The sequence below is a fragment of the Equus przewalskii genome, chromosome 2 (assembly GCF_037783145.1).
Source record: "Equus przewalskii isolate Varuska chromosome 2, EquPr2, whole genome shotgun sequence".
NCBI classification, from domain to species: Eukaryota; Metazoa; Chordata; class Mammalia; order Perissodactyla; family Equidae; genus Equus; species Equus przewalskii.
This window is the reverse complement of record NC_091832.1, coordinates 90,228,811-90,246,317: the sequence shown is the minus strand read 5'-3', so window position 1 is coordinate 90,246,317 and position 17,507 is coordinate 90,228,811. Positions and strand designations below refer to the sequence as shown.

The 17,507-nt window shown below is 41.1% G+C and overlaps 1 long non-coding RNA gene across 2 annotated transcripts in view; it reads left to right on the top strand.

Annotated features, from left to right (window-relative positions):
* The window catches only part of LOC103549143 (uncharacterized), a 59,037-nt gene that overhangs the window by 10,603 nt on the left and 30,927 nt on the right, over positions 1-17,507 (top strand). Inside the window, exons 2-3 of one of the 2 annotated variants that reach the window (XR_544440.2) lie at positions 4,561-4,650; positions 6,404-6,543. This is a non-coding gene — a long non-coding RNA (uncharacterized lncRNA). The remainder of the gene's footprint in view (positions 1-4,560; positions 4,651-6,403; positions 6,544-17,507) is intronic. The other variant, XR_011537140.1, reaches the window with a different exon arrangement.

Sequence of the window (17,507 nt, the reverse complement as noted above, 5' to 3'; positions counted from 1 at the left end):
GACTGTCTACTCTGCCCTTAGACTCGATTGTGTTACCCCTCTGCTTAAAACTTTCCAATGGGTCCCCCATGTAATTGGAATAAAATACAAAGTCCCCACTTTGTCTCATTAGGCCCTTCTCTACTCTGATGGGCTCTTCTATACTCTGACCTCTGGCCCTGTGACCTCATCTCCTACTCTGCCCTCTTGGTCCTCTCTGCTCCACCCACACTGGTCTTATTCTGGCCTGAAACACACCAAGCTGAGGGGGGCTTGAAGTAGATGCCCCGGAGGACTCTGAAATGTGCTCTCTGCCTTGTGTGGCCTGATAAAGTTAAAAGGAACTACACTGGGTCTGTTGGGGTCAGGAATTTTAAAGAACAATATAAGGGCTGTCAAAGTGTTCATGTGGTAGAGTGGAGAGTACGTTACAGGTGGCATGCTGGTGTTTCCCTGGACCAGATGTGGGCTGGAGGGGAGAGAGTTCACCTTGGAACTTACAAGGAGGCAAGGAAGCCTTTGAAGAAAGAGGCTGGTGTGGACTACAGGATGCAAAGCAACCGCGGAGAGTTCAACACCAGGAAAACTTCAGGGGAGAGGTGTCCCAACATGGAAATCTCTGAGAGACCACAAAAGAGCCTCATTTAGCAAAGAGACAGCTCAACATCTGCCGATCCAACAGGGACTTCATTTTAACCATCTGCCAGTCCTCAAAAGTCCAAAGAAACCTCCCAGCCACATCGGAATTTTGCCGGCTCCCCATCACTTCTCACTCCCTCTTCCTTTCATCTCCCACCCCAGCTTGGTGCAAGTAGAATAAATTGTAGGGGCAGGAGAGCAGAGGGAGGAAGAGCAGGAGGACCAGACCCACTGGCCACCCTCCATCGCCCTGACCATATGACCTCAGGGAAGGGAGAAGATTAAAGTTAGGATAAATTGAGAAATTCAGATACGTGACATCCCTAAGACTGGAGAGTCAAATGACTGAATTGAGACTGTGTTTGACACAAAAGTGAGCAAAGGCTCTATCATCTGAGAGTTCCTGAGAAGTCAGAGACTGGTCGAGATCTTCACTCAGACACAGAGTGCTCCAGCTGCATGGCGTGTAAAGCATGGTTCCCAATCTTGGCTCAAACATGCTGCCACCAGGGGAGCTTTCAAAAATCCCAAGGCCCAGGCCATGCCCCAACCAAACAAATTAAAATATTTGAGGGTGGGACTCAGGCATCAGAATTTTTAAAGTTCCCCACATGATTTCAGTGTGCAACCAAACAGTGAGAGACAAAACTAAAGTTGCATTTTGATCACAATCAAAAGACTGTTCCCTACACTGGAAACACTTTGTTCGCGTGTTAATTCCAAGGCCTTTATAATCTTTGAAGTTCTTCAAGAGCTGATGCACAAATTACAGATTTAAAAGGAGATTTTAAATTTTAAAAATATTTACGTCATCTGTTACCTAACTCTACAAACGATACTTTTAAATTTTTTTTTAAATGTAGAGATAAGGGCTTATAATAATCAAGAATCTAAATTATGCTTTACATGGAGTTATGAGAAGGCCATCTACAGCCCAAGTTGTTAAAGTTCAAAAATGCTTGAGGACTTGATAAATATGCTATAATGTGATGAGTTCTTTATTAAGTTTTTGACCGGACATACTCTAATTTACTGATATACATCCAGCTTGATAAAAGATTTGAATACCACTGGGCTTCAGGAGCATTGCAGAAAGTTTTGGTTGGGTTTAGCTGTCTTACTTCAATACTGAAAGGAAGAGCCTTGGAGAAAATTGCACCATGGCAGAAAAGGGCAAGAGCCACACTTGTGGTTTTTGTTTTCATACAAACTTTCTCCCTCATGGTGTTTGCTGATTCCTAAAAGCTGAGTGTTGGACTGACTGCCTCAGAATCACATTGGGAGCCTGTTGAAAATATCGACTCCCTGGCCCAAGCCCAGACTTCCAGAACCAGCCTTTCCGGGAGTGAAGCGTGGGCAGCAAATATTTTAACAAGTGCGCCCAGGTGGTTCTGAGGCCCAGCCAAGTTTGGGCAGCACTGGCAAATGCCAGCTGATAATGAGACCTTGGACTAAGTATAAAAGGTGTAGTGGAGAGAGATAAGTCCTCAATTAGGGAACAAACTACTAGCTGTTAAACAAAATTATTGTGACTGTGGACTGTGTTTTCACAGAGGTCACTGCCTGGAGTGCCAACTGAAAGATTCCTTAGTGCATATTTTAAGTTATTTTAGGAGCCTTGGGAGGATTTCCTGTATTTTCAGTGGGGTGGGAGTGAGGGTCACGTGAAGAGTTTTCTCAGAAGTTTTCTTCATCTGGTTGTATGTTGAAATAATTAGTTAGGAAAATAGGAAAGAGAAGAATCCTGGTCTCTCATGTGGGCTCAGCCTTCTTAGGGGGCAGGAACTCCCTTCATGTCTTTCAAGAAGTTTTTATCATCTTCTTCTCAATGTAGCACAGAGAAAGAGGAATAGACTTAGAGGCCAGGTAGTTAGGAAATAAAATCTTGGTGCTGCAACCTAGTAGCTGTGTGCATTTAGCCAAGTTCCATAACCTCTCTGAGCATCGGTGAACTCATTAGTCAAGAGGGGGTTAACTCGTCACTGTGAGGATTAAAAGAGTTAACACAGTTAAGCATGCATTCTACCAATACTTATAGAGGCACTTTATAGAGTACCTTCTATAAATTGATGTCCCTGGCTCCTGGGATACAGCAGATGCTCACTGAGTGATAGTTAGAGATTAAAGAATGGCCCAGGGGCTGGCCCCCTGGCTGAGTGGTTGGGTTCATGCGCTGTGCTTGGGCGGCCCAGGGTTTCACCGGTTCAGATCCTGGGCACCAACATGGCACCGCTCATCAGGCCATGTTGAGGTGGGTCCCACATAGCACAACCAGAGGCACTCACAACTAGAATCTACAACTATGTACCGGGGGCTTTGGGGAGGAGAAGAAGAAGAAAAAAAAAAAGATTGGCAACAGATGTTAGTGCAGGTGCCAATCTTTAAAATAAAAACAAACAGAAAAAGAATGAATGGCTCAGTCAATAAATGTTATGGGATCTCAAATTTATTAGAAGTACTAAAATATTTCCAGAAATGTTCTAAGATAGGGAAAATTGTGGTTACCAGAAGTCATCTCAGGGAATATTTTACGCGATTGGGAGAAATTCTTTCATAAGCTGCCTGTAATGGGAGTGGAGAGGAGAAGTGTGGGTGTTGATGGGTGACATCATGCATCCTTCTTTGCCTGAGACAGTCTCTGTTGATGCCTGTTGTAGTAGCACCCCATTTTACACTCAGAAGTGTCCCAGGTTGGAAGCTAAATCGTATGGGCATCCTTCTTAAGGATCACGCTCTAGTAGCATTCACCGGCCACTGAACCACCTCTTGGGGGAGAGAGTTCACTGTGGCACTTTCGTGGTCCTAAGCAGAGCATGCAAGCCTGGGGCCAGAGCAGAACTGCTTGGATCCTCAAGGGGAGGCGGAGCATTGCCCCTGGCACCTCCCCCAACTTGGTACTCACCCCTCCTTCTGAATACACATTGAACTAAATAGTAGTTTGAAGAAGCACTAATGGGCCCATGGCTCAGGCTAGACCAGATAGGACTACACACACTTACCATCTCAGCGATGAGGTGGGGGAATCATTTATTAGGAAGAGAAATGGGCTAAACAACAGGAAGCCCAAACTTTAGTCTTCATCACTATTTATCCTATGTCTGACTCATTTTTCTCGGTCATTTCTAGCTGTTGTCATTGTACAAGATGCTAACAGGCTATTGCTAACTTCTGATCAGCCATATGCTGGAAATGAGATCATTAAATTTGATAATTAAGTTCAAAATAAAAATAAGTCTTGAGTGATGACCCAGCGGTCTCTCCTGTGAGTTATGGAGAATACATTCTAGGACATCTTTTGGCAGCTCTAGGGTTGCTCTACTCCTTTCCTTATTTCAAGAATTTTCCAAATCCTTTAGACTACTAGGTAAGTGTGCTGTGGCTATATTGGTCAGGCATGGCTGTGGTTTAAAAAGTTACACTATGTTCTGCCAGAGAACCGGGGACGTAGGCATGTGGCCTCTCCTTTTTTCTGTCTATGCCCACTCCCTTGATAATCTCTTCTGGTCCCATGGCTTTCATGTCATCTCCATGTGGATGACTCACAAATTTACTCCCTCAGTATTGGCCTCTTTCCTGAACTCCAGACTTGTATACACAGATGCATGTGTTTCTACTTAGGATTATATTAAGCTAAAGGACCTTCAAAGATTTTCCTGCTGGCTAGCCCAATTTTTCTCTTTGGGTGGGCTCTGGGCCCTTTCTAGTGTCATTAATCTGTGTGTTATTCATATTTTGGTGTGAGAAGTGTCTGGGAGCTAATATAAAGGGAGATATGTTTTGTGGAAACTCCGATTTGCTGCTCTGAGTAAGCAGAGACCATAAATCCCTTCTATCGTCGGGACTGGCCTTGTTGGTGTGATGTGGGTTGGTACTGCTGCCTTGGGCAAAGAGTGTAGCACTCCTTTTGCTGTGTTTATGTCTGGCAAAATCTGTCTTCCCTAGGTTTACAGAACTTTCAGAAGGCAGCAATGGATTAATTTGGATGAGGGGCCCAGGGGCCTCTTGAAAGGGAAGAGACTGAGTAATCTACAGGTCAGTAAACATTTTCTGTAAAGGGCCAGATAGTAAATATTTTAGACTTACAGGCCATATGGTCTCTGTCACAATAACTTAAGAAACAATTTTGCTGTTATGATGCCAAAGCAGTTATAAACAATACTTAAGTGAGTAAGCATGGCTGTGCTCCAGTAAGACTTTATTTATGGTCAAATAAAGATACTTTATTTGAAATTCATATAAATTTTCCCATGTCATGAAATATTCTTCTTCTTTTGATATACATTTTTTAACCATTTAAAAATAATTTTTATCTTGTGGGTCATATGGAAGCAGACAGTGGGCCAGAACTGGCCCACCTTTAGTTTGTTGACCATTGCTCTAATCTTTGATTAGCAAGATAGAAGATAGCCTAAGGGTTCCATTGGTTCAGGGAGGGACTTATTCCAGCACACAGGAAGTGGTGTTGTGCTTTGAGAAACATTGGCCATTGCTCATGTATGAGAGAGAACTGTAACCTGGGGTCTAGGTTTGGGGCAACCAAACTTCTGGGCTATGCAGGGGTTTGGCATCATTGACATGACCACAGCATTAGATGCCCACCCTCTGGGTTGTGGAGGTCCAGTGACCAGAAGGCCGTGGTCTGATCAGGCATCCTGTTGTCTCTTTCTGCTGGGCATTTGAAAGATTGGCTAACCCCTTTTGAAACCAGTGAGCTTCCAGGATCTATGTACAATTTGGGATGGGACTGGAGAGAATTCTCCAGAGAGTGTTACTGGGCTTCTTGCCAACGTGGTTACATAGGGTCAAGCCAACACTATTTGTAACCCAAGCTGGTGGAGAGTATCAATGCCTATTGTATTTAACTTAGTTCTTTTTAGTCCCCAGAGTCCTGTAGCATGGCACTGCCTGAGAGCTCACTAAATACTTGGTGAATTGAAGTTTATAGAATAAGCCACTGCCCACTCCTTTGACAATATTTTTTCAAAACTTTCTGAGATTAAAAGGAAAGGGACAAATATATATTGAGCTATCATGTTCAGGCATAGTGCTATGGGCCATCACATAGATTATCTACTTTCATCCTCCCCAGGAAGTAGACATCTTTATTTACAGATCATAAGTAACCTGTCCAATGTCTTACAGCTAAAAGGGGTGAAGTCCAGTTTTTGGAACTCAGGCCTGTCTGGCTTTTTTTTACCTCCATTACATTCCAGTAGATGAATGTCACCCATTCTTTGTACAACGTAGGAGGAAAAGTATACTGAGGTGTTGACATACATCATTTTTAAACCCCCTCTCTGTCATTAAAACTCAAATAAAAATTCATCTCCCTTATATCTGGCTATTTTTCTACTCTGACCACTTACATATTTAGTTTGTAGGCTTTAATAAGATACTTTAAAATAGAATGTATATCCTTTTATAAGGGCAAGTTCTATCTTCCTAGCTGTCTGAAATTTCTCCCAGAGCATCACAGACTCTTAGGTTTGGGGTAAACTAGGAGGACCCCACCCCTGGTGTCACTTAAACACCTTTCCTTTAAGTTCAAACACTTGAAAGCATATAATGCCTCTCGTCTCCCTTTTCATGAATGAATCACTCTCACTACCTTTAACTGTTGCTCATAGACAAGACTGCTGACATTTAGACCCCTCAGGTTTCCCTTCCCTTTCTCTCCCTTCTTCCTTGTCCTCTCTTCCACAGTGTCTTGGCCAGGGGGAGGGGAGTGCATCATAGGGGGAAGTGGCCATGTAATTATAGGTGTGCTGATTGTTCTCTCATTTAGGAGCTAGAGAGAAGATATCGTCTAGACCGATTGGCCCGACTCTACCCTTTTTTCGTGGAGTGCAGTGGTGTAATGTGTAGCGTACCTGGACTGTCTGGACTGGTCTACACTGGAGACTTGATCTTGTGTCTTGTACTCAGGTAAGATATGCAGGTAAGATCCACCAATACTAAGCATCTGTGTGTAACAGTCCTAGAGGGGTATTGCATAACAGACTTTACAAGAACCGCTAAAGAATTTTTCGAGAACATTAGAATAGTACTCTTTCCAGAGAAAGAAAGTGCCTATTTATGTGCACTTATATATGACAAACTATGAAGGAAACACGGGGGGTTGAGATACCAGTTTCTGATTTCTCCTCACTAAGAAACTAGCGATAACACCTCCTTCAACAGTATGGCTAAGGACCTACTTTTTAGCTGGTGTGAATCCTTGCAACGTTTTGCACTGTTTTTGTCACACGTGATACGATTTTACTTTATGGACCTTATAAATGAACGTGAGTAGTTTTAAGTTTCTGATTGTCCACATCATCCTTTCTCTTGCATCTGTTTTCACTTTCCAGGAATCTTTTGAATGAGAGTACCTTTTCATTTTTTGCATTCTAAGAATGGGAGAGTTTAAAGCACTTTCGGCGCCAGGAATAGAAATGTAAAATAGACCTTACATTTGCACAGCCATGTGGTGCTTCCTATGAATCGACACTATGACCTCCCCAGCTGCAGTGGCTCAGAACCGCGAATCAGCTTCCTCTTTCCATTTATGGTGGAGGTGATGGCAACCCATGGGAAACACCAGGCAGAGGGCTTGACACTTGGTTAGAGCTCAGCAGGTACTAGTTGAATCAAACCCTCACCAGTTCTCCCACAGAACCCTGGGAAAGCACAGACAAAGGGTATGAGGCTCCACACAGGGGATGCTGCATGTGCACGCAGACTGGGCATTAATTTTGGGCCTGGCAAGGGCGGTGCTGCAAATGCTATCGTGCCTACATGTGTTCAGGTGGCCTGTCCTCCCCATCTACCTAGAGGTCAGTTTAAGGAAATAGAGAGACAAAAATGGAATGTATCTCCAGAAATGGTAGGATTCTAATGAAAAACCAATTAAAGCAGACAGATGGCCAACATACACTTCCAACTTTCTTTAGAATATTTAGAGGAGTTATTTTTGTTGCATGTGGAGCAACGCCGGACAGCAGGTGTTAGTCACCATCATTTAGAGTGTGTCTAATGGAGCCTTAGGTAGGGAAGCAAGAATACTGACATTTTATTTTGTCATTTTCCTATTAAGATGTCAAACATCCTTTTTCAACAGCATTTTTAATGATTTCAGGGGACAATTTATCAGTTCTCATCTCTGAGCTGCTGACACACTCACTCAGAACAGAATATCTATTTCAAGTCTTTATAAACCAAATGTTTCAAGGAAAGAATATCAGGTATGTTATTCTTTTCGAATTGGAAGATTTAAGTGAAATACAGGTCTCGTTTGCTGTTTATTACAAAGAATAGAATTGAGGTTAGATTGCCTAATTGCAAATCAGAGCTCCAGGGAGCAAGTCCCAGCTGTGCAACTGAATAGCAGTGAGAGCCAGATAAAGTAATTTTGGTTTCTTGGAACATTATTTTCCCACTGGAAAAGTGAGTCCTTGGGAAAGACAGTATAAACATCATGAGAGAGAAGAACATACAGTGGAAGAAAATTTTGGCAGAATTTTGTTAAATTCTGACAGTCTTACCAGTAAATTCTATGACCCTTTAAACTATTGAGTACCTCATTGAAGAACTTCAGAGAGAAAGTTTATATAAAGAAGAAAGAAATGAATGGAATTAAGAGAGGAAAAAGGAATAAGAAAGCATAAAAGTAATTAGAGATATAATTGGAGGAGTTTTAAGGTACGATTTTTTTCCCCAAGATACAAATATTGAACAAATATAAACCAAATTAAGAGAAGAGGAGGATTTGACTCGTTGAGGGAAAGAGGACAAGATCATACAGGGTTAATTCAGGACCAAAAATCCCGAGGATAAGATCTTAGGGATAAATTAGCAAGTAACTTGTTTAAGATTTATGCAGTTGAAGAGCTGATTGCAAAATGAGCTGGATGACTGAAAATATTTTTGTGATGCTTTTCCTACAAATGACAGAGCTTTAGGAATAGAAAGTGTTTTTGAAACAAATATCTGGAAGGAAATATAGGACTCTTCTTAGCTTAATTTTTGCTAACAACTCTAAGCAATTCAATTTGTACCTACGTGTGTAACAATTACTGAGAAATGAAATTACTACTGGGAAAATATAGCCCCTACTTAAGGAGATGTTGCAAATTTCTAAGTTAAGCATTGGTGGAAAATAAAATAAGTAGCAACCTTTTTCAAATTATACACCTAAATGCAAAATCACATATTTCTGGTAAAATATTGGCACTTATTTTCAATATAATAAGCACTTGTGAGCACCCACTATGAGTACCAAGAATACCAAGAGCAGTACTCCAAATATTTACTGAAATAAAGCACTGAATATTGTAGCAATAGTTCTAGAAATATGCTCCATCTCCCATTATTATGGTACATCACAGGTTATTCTCTAATAAGCTTAAGATTTCCTCAATGTGCCTAATTTTGCAATCAAAGAGATATTCCTCCTTTACTATCACACATTAATATCTCCACCTAAATATTTTGGTCTTCTCTTTAGATGTCTCATTGAATAACGCTTGAACAACTCATTTTTGTATTTTTATATGGAAGAGATAACGGAATATAAAGACTAGGATGTGAAAGTCGTCTTTGGCAATGGTGACCTCTTTATTATGGTCTGGCCACAATTATTGAATAATATTTGAGGACAGTGAACCAATTAGTAATCAGAGAATGTTAGAGCTAGAAGGATCTAGGGAGTTCATCTATCTTAAATATATTACTTTACAGACTCAATTCCCCCACACAATAGGAACTTATTGATTCTGCATCAGCACTGGGCTGGCTGCTGGGATCCAAACATGGAAAAATGTAGGTTAGAAGAGGCCCAGTGGTGTATCCAAGGTCACGTGTTATATTAGATACCTCCTCTTTGACCCACTCTCCACATTCTCCACTCTGCTATATATCCTTGGGTGCTGATCTTTAGGGACATTATATCAATAAGATTTTTAGTCTTCTGGCTTCTAGTTGAGATTAGCCTATGCGAAACACAGCCCAGAGAGTAAGAAGGATGGTAAGGTCAGGGTATTTATCCTCCTGGTTGCTTCCCTTTGGGATTGCTACGAGCTGGCTGCATCCTTGGACTGTCAGGGAGCCCTCTCCACACGGTTCTCCCTCTCCAGGTTCTGGTAACTGCTCCCTCTCATTGCTCCTCAGGCTATGGGTGGTGGAGGCACTTCACAGTTGCTAAGCTCTGGCTCTACATCATCCCTTGTGGTTTCCCTGTATCCTGCCCAGATCTTTGTAAATAGTTCCTTAATTAAACTCCCTTTAAATGGCCTGATTTTAGCATGTCATCTGTTTTCTGCTGAGACCATGAGGGATATATAACCTGTAGAATGATTTTCAGTTTACTTGATTTATAATGTCCCTTGAGATGTTTGTAAGCCAATTTTTATCTAAGGTTCACAAAGTTTTAATTGTTGACAAAACTTAGTCATTTTTAAGCCATTGGTAGATGAGGGAATTGCACTGGGGACTAGATGGCAGAGTCAACACGGTGGCACTGAAAGCTTACCTTCAATTTTCTCAAGTTGGTATTTAAATAATTGGTGGCTCAATTACATTCTTTGATTCTGAATTCTATCAAGTGGATTTCTATTTGGTGATAGATAAACCTATTCAATCTCTCTACTATACTAGTTACAGGAAAGGGCAAGTCATGTTTTGACTGAATTGTTACCAAGTTTGATTGACAAAGCAACAAAATTGAGACAGTGGTGGTCTAGTCCTGTGAAATAAGGGGTGACTTCAGAGGTCTGAGGAGACCTTGACATCTGCCATCCCCACCCTCAGTCCTCTAAAATGCTGTTAACCACTGCCTTATGGTTAAAATCCTCCAATAGCAGAGCCTGTTCTTGACCTTAAGATTTTGCCATTTAATCCCCACCCCATGTTTTATATTTTTGATAACACATTTTACATTCTGTTTATTTTATGCATCCCTTAACTAATTCTTGTAATTTTAGTTGATTTTACCACTTTTGTTCTTTGACCTTCACACCTGCTTTGTAAGTGATTGATCCACTATTTTCATTATATATTTACCTTTTCCAGTGAGATTTTTGCGTTTGTAAATTTTCTTATTAATTAATACCATTTTTTTTCAGCTTAAAGAAGTCCCTTTAACATTTCTCATAGATTCAATTTAGTGGTGATCAATTCCTTTAGCTTTTAACTGGAAAACACTTTTTTTTTTTTTTTTTTTTTTTTAGGACGATTAGCCCTGAGCTAACTACTGCCAGTCCTCCTCTTTTTTGCTGAGGTAGCCTGGCCCTGAGCTAACATCGTGCCCATCTTCCTCTACTTTATACGTGGGACACCTACCACAGCATGGTGTGCCAAGCGGTGCCATGTCCGCACACGGGATCAGAATCGGCGAACCCCGGGCCACTGAGAAGCGGAAAGTGCGAACTTAATCACTGTGCCACCGGGCCGGCCCCTAACTGGAAAACTCTTAATCTGTCCTTCAAATCTGAATGATAACCTTGCTGAGTAGAGCATTCTTGGTTGGTAGTTTTTTCCTCTCAGCACTTTGAATATGTTGTGCCACTTCCTTCTAGTCTGTAAGATTTCTGCTGAAAAATCTGCTGATAGCCTATGGGGTTTCCCTTGTACGTAACACTTTGTTTTTCTCTTGCTGCTTTTAGGATTCTCTCTTTATCTGTAACTTTTACCATTTTAACTTTAAAGTGTCTTGGTGTGGGTCTCTTTGGGTTCATGTTATTTGAAACTTTCTGGGCTTCTTGGATCTGGATGTCTATTTCCTTCCCCACACTGGGGAAGTTTTCAGCCATTATTTTTTCAAATAATTTTTCTGGCCCTTTCTCTCTCTCCTCTTTTTCTGGAATCCCTATAATGTGAATGTTATTCTGCTTGATATTGTCCCAAAAGTCCTTTAAGGTATCTTCACTTTTCTTACTTTTTTTCTTTTGACTTTTATTCTGCTTTATCTGGATGATTTCCATCACTTTGTCTTTCAGGTTGCTGATTTGTTCTTCTACTTCATCCAGTCTGCTGTGAAAACCTTTTAGTGGATTTTTCAGTTCAGTTATAACTTTTGTTTTGTACTTTCTTATACTTTCTATCTCTTTGTTGAAGATTTCACTGTGTTCATCTATTCTTCTCTTGAGTTCAGTAAGCATGTTTATGACCATTAGTTTGAACTCCTTATCTGGTAGATTGCTTATTTCCATTTTGTTTCGTTCTTTTTCTGAGGTTTTGTCTTGTTTATTTAGAACATATTCCTCTGTCTCCTCATTTCGTCTTGCTCTCTGTGCTTATTTCTATGTATTAGGCAGATCAGCTACTTCTCCCAGTCTTGAAGGAGAGGCCTTATATAAGAGATGTCTTGTGGGGTTCAGAAGTGCAATCCCCCCTGCCCACTACAGCCAGGAACTCAAGGGGTGTCCTGTCTGTGTGCACCCTCCTGTTGTGGTGGGGCTGTGTCTGTGGCCAGAGGATGGGCAGGGCCAGTGTCTGGACTAGCTGAAGCGTGTGCCCATAGCTGCTGCAAATCATTGGTGAACAGGGCTGGCCCCTGAACTGGCTGTGAGGCATGGCCAAGTTCGCTGCAGCTCTTTGGTGGACAAGGTTATTGCCCTGCCCAGCTGTGAGGCTCGACTGAGGTTCAGGGATTGGCAGGATCCCAGTAAGGTGTGCCCACTGGTGCTAGCAGGTTAGACAGAGAATTCCAAAATGGTACCTGCCAGTGCTGGCATTAGCAAGGTAAAGTGTGACTACAAAAATGCCTCCTGCCAGTATCTCAGTCCCCAAGGAGAGTCCCAACTGGTTCCTGCCTCTCTGGCAGAGGCTTATGATTAGTAAGTGAGTCTCCTTTACCTATAATCTTTGTGCTTTTCCAACTGGTGTTTTTGGACTGGTTTCTGGGTCAAGTGAGCCTGTGCATGAACCCTTTAAGAACAGGTTTTCCATTCCCTATAGTTCTATAGTTTTCCTGGACATAATCCTCCTTGGCTTTTAAATCCTGATGTTTGGTGGGCTCATCTCACCTATGCAGGATCTAAGTGTTGGGTTGCCTGATGTCGACCTTGAATTCTTTGCTCCTCGAAAGTTTCTGTACCTTTGAGATCCCTCCTGATTGTTGATCATTGTGGCTGAGGTGTGGTTTTCTCCTTGGTGAGACTATTTCTTTGCCTTTGCTGCCCATCTTGATGCTGTCCTTTTATATTTTCTTGTGGAGGCTCTGTTCGTTCAGTTTTCAGGTCCTTTTCAGAGGCGATTGTTCCATATGTAGTTGTTATGGCCATGGGAGAAGATGAGTTCAGGATCTTCCTATGCCACCATCTTAAACCCTCTCTCTTGAGCTTAAGACTTTGGTTCTTGTTCAAATCGTACTTTGAATTGCAGATTGAGAGTCATAACACTTTAAACTATTGATGATTAAAAATGACCCCAGGTGAAAGTGTTTTGGATCTTTCTAGAAAGTTTCGATTTGGGAACAGAGAGAGATTTGAAGGGTTTGGATCCTAGAATTGGTGTGTAAGCAAGAGAGGAGGGCAGTGGGAACAGAGAAGACACACTTTGATGTGGGGGGAAAATGTGTAATATAAATTTTCCAGACTTGGGAATAAGAAAGAGTTTAAGAAAAAGTTGAGAAAACTAGTTCTCAGTTTCAGAACCAGATGCAAGGGATAAGAATTGGGAAAACAGTGAAAAGCTCTTTGAGCTAATTGCCCCGTTTTATTGGTCTGGCCTTTGGCATTGCACATGAATATATATCACAGTTGTGGTGGATAGGACTCAGTGAAGAGTTAATGCTAGTATCTATTGACTACTTACCATATGCTAGGCAGCGTTTTAAGTATTTATATTTACTGACTCATTTGAACCTCATAACAATTCCATGAGGAAGATGCTGCCATTCATCCCTATATTAGTTTTCTAGGGCTGTCATAACAAAGTACCACCAGCTGAAGTACCACCAAGTGGCTTAAACAACAGAGATTTATTGTCTCATAGAATGGCAGCTAGAAGTTCAAAATGAAGGTATTAGCAAGGTTGGTTCCTTCTGAGGGCTTTGAAGGAGAATCTGTTCTGGGGCTCTCCTAGCTTCTGGTAGCCTTAGACATTTCTTGACTTGCAGATACCCTTCTCTCTATGTCATACTCTCTTTCTTCTATACATTCCTTAATACGGTCTTCCTTCTTTATATTCTTTCATACTGTCTTCCTTCTATACATGCCTAACTCAATGTCCCAATTTCTCATTTTTATAACGACACTAGCCATATTGGATTGGGGCCCACCTCATTTTAACTTGATCATCTGCGAAGACCCTATTTCCAAATAAGTTCACATTCACAGGTACTGGAGGTTAGGATGTCAACATCTATCTGGGGGACATAATTCAACCCAAAACAGTACCCATTGTAAAGACGAATAAACTGAGGCACAGAGAAGTCAGCTAAGTTGCCCACCACCACTGAGAAAGTAAGTGGTACTGGCAGAATCAGAGCTCCTAACCATAACGCTATATTACTTCTCATAAAAGCAGCCCTGATGCAGAAAGACTGGATTACAGTACAACAAAATTATTGCTAGGGTGGTATGTGATTGAAAGGTTTTGCCATCTTCTATTCTGGAGCAATAGTGGGCATGATCTAAGCTTTATAAATTGATTTTAATTGAGATTTACATTAGCACTATCTAAAGCTATGTCTGTTTGAGGAGACTGGGTGGCAGGCATGGGAGAAGAACAGGACAATTCCTTGGACAAGATAATCTGCTTCTTAAGTCGAAACTTCAGATGAAGGTAAAATGAAAGAAAATTGTTCCTTCACACCTCCTGGGTTATAATTGAAATATGCTTTTTATATAGTGAAATGTACATGTCCTAAGTATACAGTTTGATGCATATTGATGAGTGTATACACCTGCACGTTAACTATGGGATTGAAGGTCTGTCACGTTGTTTTGCATCCTAACCAGCAGTAGAAGTCCTCAGTGAGAGAGGATTTTGAACACTTGTCTGATTTCTCATTTTATAGAAGTGATGAGGTGAAGTGGTGCGTAACCAGGCCTAACTTTATTTTCGTTGATTTTCATTATCTAAAAGTGTTGTTCTCCTTTCTTCCCACATTTTTTTGATTCACTCTCATCAATCATCTTAATCTTTTTACTGCTTTTGATTGGGGTTTGTGCCTAATTGGAGACGATTCCTTAGGCACCTGCCTTGATCCATTCAGTCCACAGCCTGATAAGGGTGTTTGAAGGATTACAGTGGCCAATTTTTTTCTACTATTGGTATAAAAACGGTAGGATTTAGAAACCTAAAGAGGAGCTTAAAGCAAGATGTAGAAAGGAAGATCTAACGGAGCAGCTTGTGTGTAGAGCAGTATGGCTACACCTGCTGTTTGCCAACCCTCTGCCCGCGCCTTTCTCTCCTCTTATGTCACAACTTGGTATGGAGGGAGAGACACATGCTGCTGATCTTGACAGCAGCTTCCTGACCTCTGAGGACAGCCTGAAGCTTGAAGGAGCCTCTGAGAGGTGTGGTATCAGTGCTAATGGTGGAGGTGGGGTGTGAATTTCGCCACTTCGACTTTCTTTGTCCTTCTCTGTGTTCCTACAAGAATAATGGAATTCCAGCAAGCAATAGTTTAGAGAAGCATTCAAGATCATGTAGAAAATCTCTGGAAAACAATTGAATTAATTGTTCCTTAAGATTGCTTCCAACTCTGTGATTCTAGAATTCATTTTTCAAATAAAAAGTTGAGGTCCCAAGAAGTAAGTGACTTAAAAATAATATGCCAATAGTTGGTGCAGAGCCAGGACTGCATGATTCGTGTCGCCAACTTTGGTACACCCTTCGTGAAATGCATAAGCCCCCAAAGCCAGTTCTCAGTAAGACTCTGTATTCCTTCCATCTCACTTTTAGGCTTTTGATTTTTACTCAAACTCTACGACCTTTCAAGCTTACCAACTGAGGGTTGACTATGCCCCTGTCAAGGGTGGAGGTGAATGTGGCAGCACTCAGCACACTGCTCCTCTCTCACTGGCATGGCCACTGTGATCCCAATGAAATAATGGCTCACGAGACCCATGGCCCACACACATCACCACCTGATGCACCTCAAAATGCTGATGTGGGAAGCAACTTTCCAGCTGATAACTTTGCTGTTGTAACTAAAAGTAGGAAACAAGAAGAGAAACAGTGTTGAATTAAAAGTTCCGACTTGTTTTGGATACCAAGCCAAGAGCTGTGGTGTCTCAGGTTTTACAAGTGCTCTGTCAATCATAGAGGGACAGGTGGAATCTATAGTACTCTGTGCTGCAGAGGAGGTTATAATTGGGCAGGCTACTTCCCCTCCCCTTTTCTGTTTCCTCCTTCAGAGCTCAGCTAGCAGTGTGGAGCGCTGAAATGATGCTTGTCTAGTCACAATGTGAAGACAGTTCCCTTGTCTGTCTTAGTTTTCCCCTGGTCAGTATTTATATTTACCAAAAGAAGAGAATACACTGTAGTAAGTGGAAGGCTCATAAAAATATGGCGAAGACAGCAGGATGCGGCATGAGGTCAACTTGGGCAGCATGAGATGTAGCAGAGGCTGCATAATTGCCAACGGCCATTCTCTGAGGTCAAGGACCCCATTCTGGCCCAGATCTTTCCTTCTTTCCTGCAGCACCTAACACAAAGCTCTCACCTCCTAGGTCCTCTTAGTCCTTCTGTTAACTTAGTCCCATTGCTGTTAAGTGACTTACCTTCTCGGCCAGCCCCTGCTCTATCACAAGATCAAATCAGCAAGAGAAGGAGCAATTCTCCTCTCAGCTTCCCTGCCAAGGCGTCAGGAAATTTTGTCCGGGTGCTGCTACAGAAAGGTTAAAGAAAAGACCGTGCATTTAATCAATTTCCTAAATTTATCCTTTAAGTTTGTATAAGTATATGGTAACTAGCAATGATTTATCCTAACACATCTTCACATGAATTCCAAAACATTTTCTAAGCCATACTCCATCAATCCTCCAAGCGGTTTTTAACACGGATAGGAAAATGAACATGTTTTCTATGACTCATAAACAATATGGCTGCACTTAATAAACCCAATTGTATACAGATTGTGATGATGATTCCTCAGCCCTACCAAAGTCAGAGAAGTGAGTTCACGCTGGGGGAAGCACTCACTGGGTCAAAAGCAGTATGCAAATACAAGAGTGTCAATGGCTGTGTCCCATACCCAGTGCCTCATAAACATTAAACATATATTGAGGAATTTGTGGTTCCTTACGCAATTTCTTCAATACATTTTTAAAAAGTCTTTCTTATCTTTTAAAGGACAAAAGCATTACATATAACTGTAAATTTAAAATGTACACAAGTGTATAAAAGAAAATATAAAAGTCTCTTTCATTATCACCCTCTTTCTCACTCCTCGGCAGTAAGAACTGGTAACAATTTGTGTATACTTGCAAACACTTTTTCCTACATTTATAAATATATATTTACAAAATATAAAGCCTATATATTATTTTGCAAATCATTTCTATCGCTTAGTAACGCATGTTGTGGTATTATAAAATATATAAATCTAAGTCATGTTTTTTAATTGCCACATACATTTTTTTCAATCTAAAAGATTTTTAACCCATCCCTTACGGATGATCACTTATGTAGTTTCCAACTATTTTCTTAGTGCAAACAATGCTACCATAAAGAATTCTGTGAACAGAAATGCTGCAATAAATATTCCCATAGCATTGTTTGTTATAAAAAAATAATTGTTACAATTCTCCTTGGAGAAGGTAAGTGTGTCTTTAGTAAAAATTCTTGTATTGAATTGCTTTCAAAGGGTATTTCCATGCATCAGTTAGCTATTTTTGTATAACAGCTTAAGACAACCATTTATTATTATTCACAAGATGACATATTAGCGGTTCTTCTTG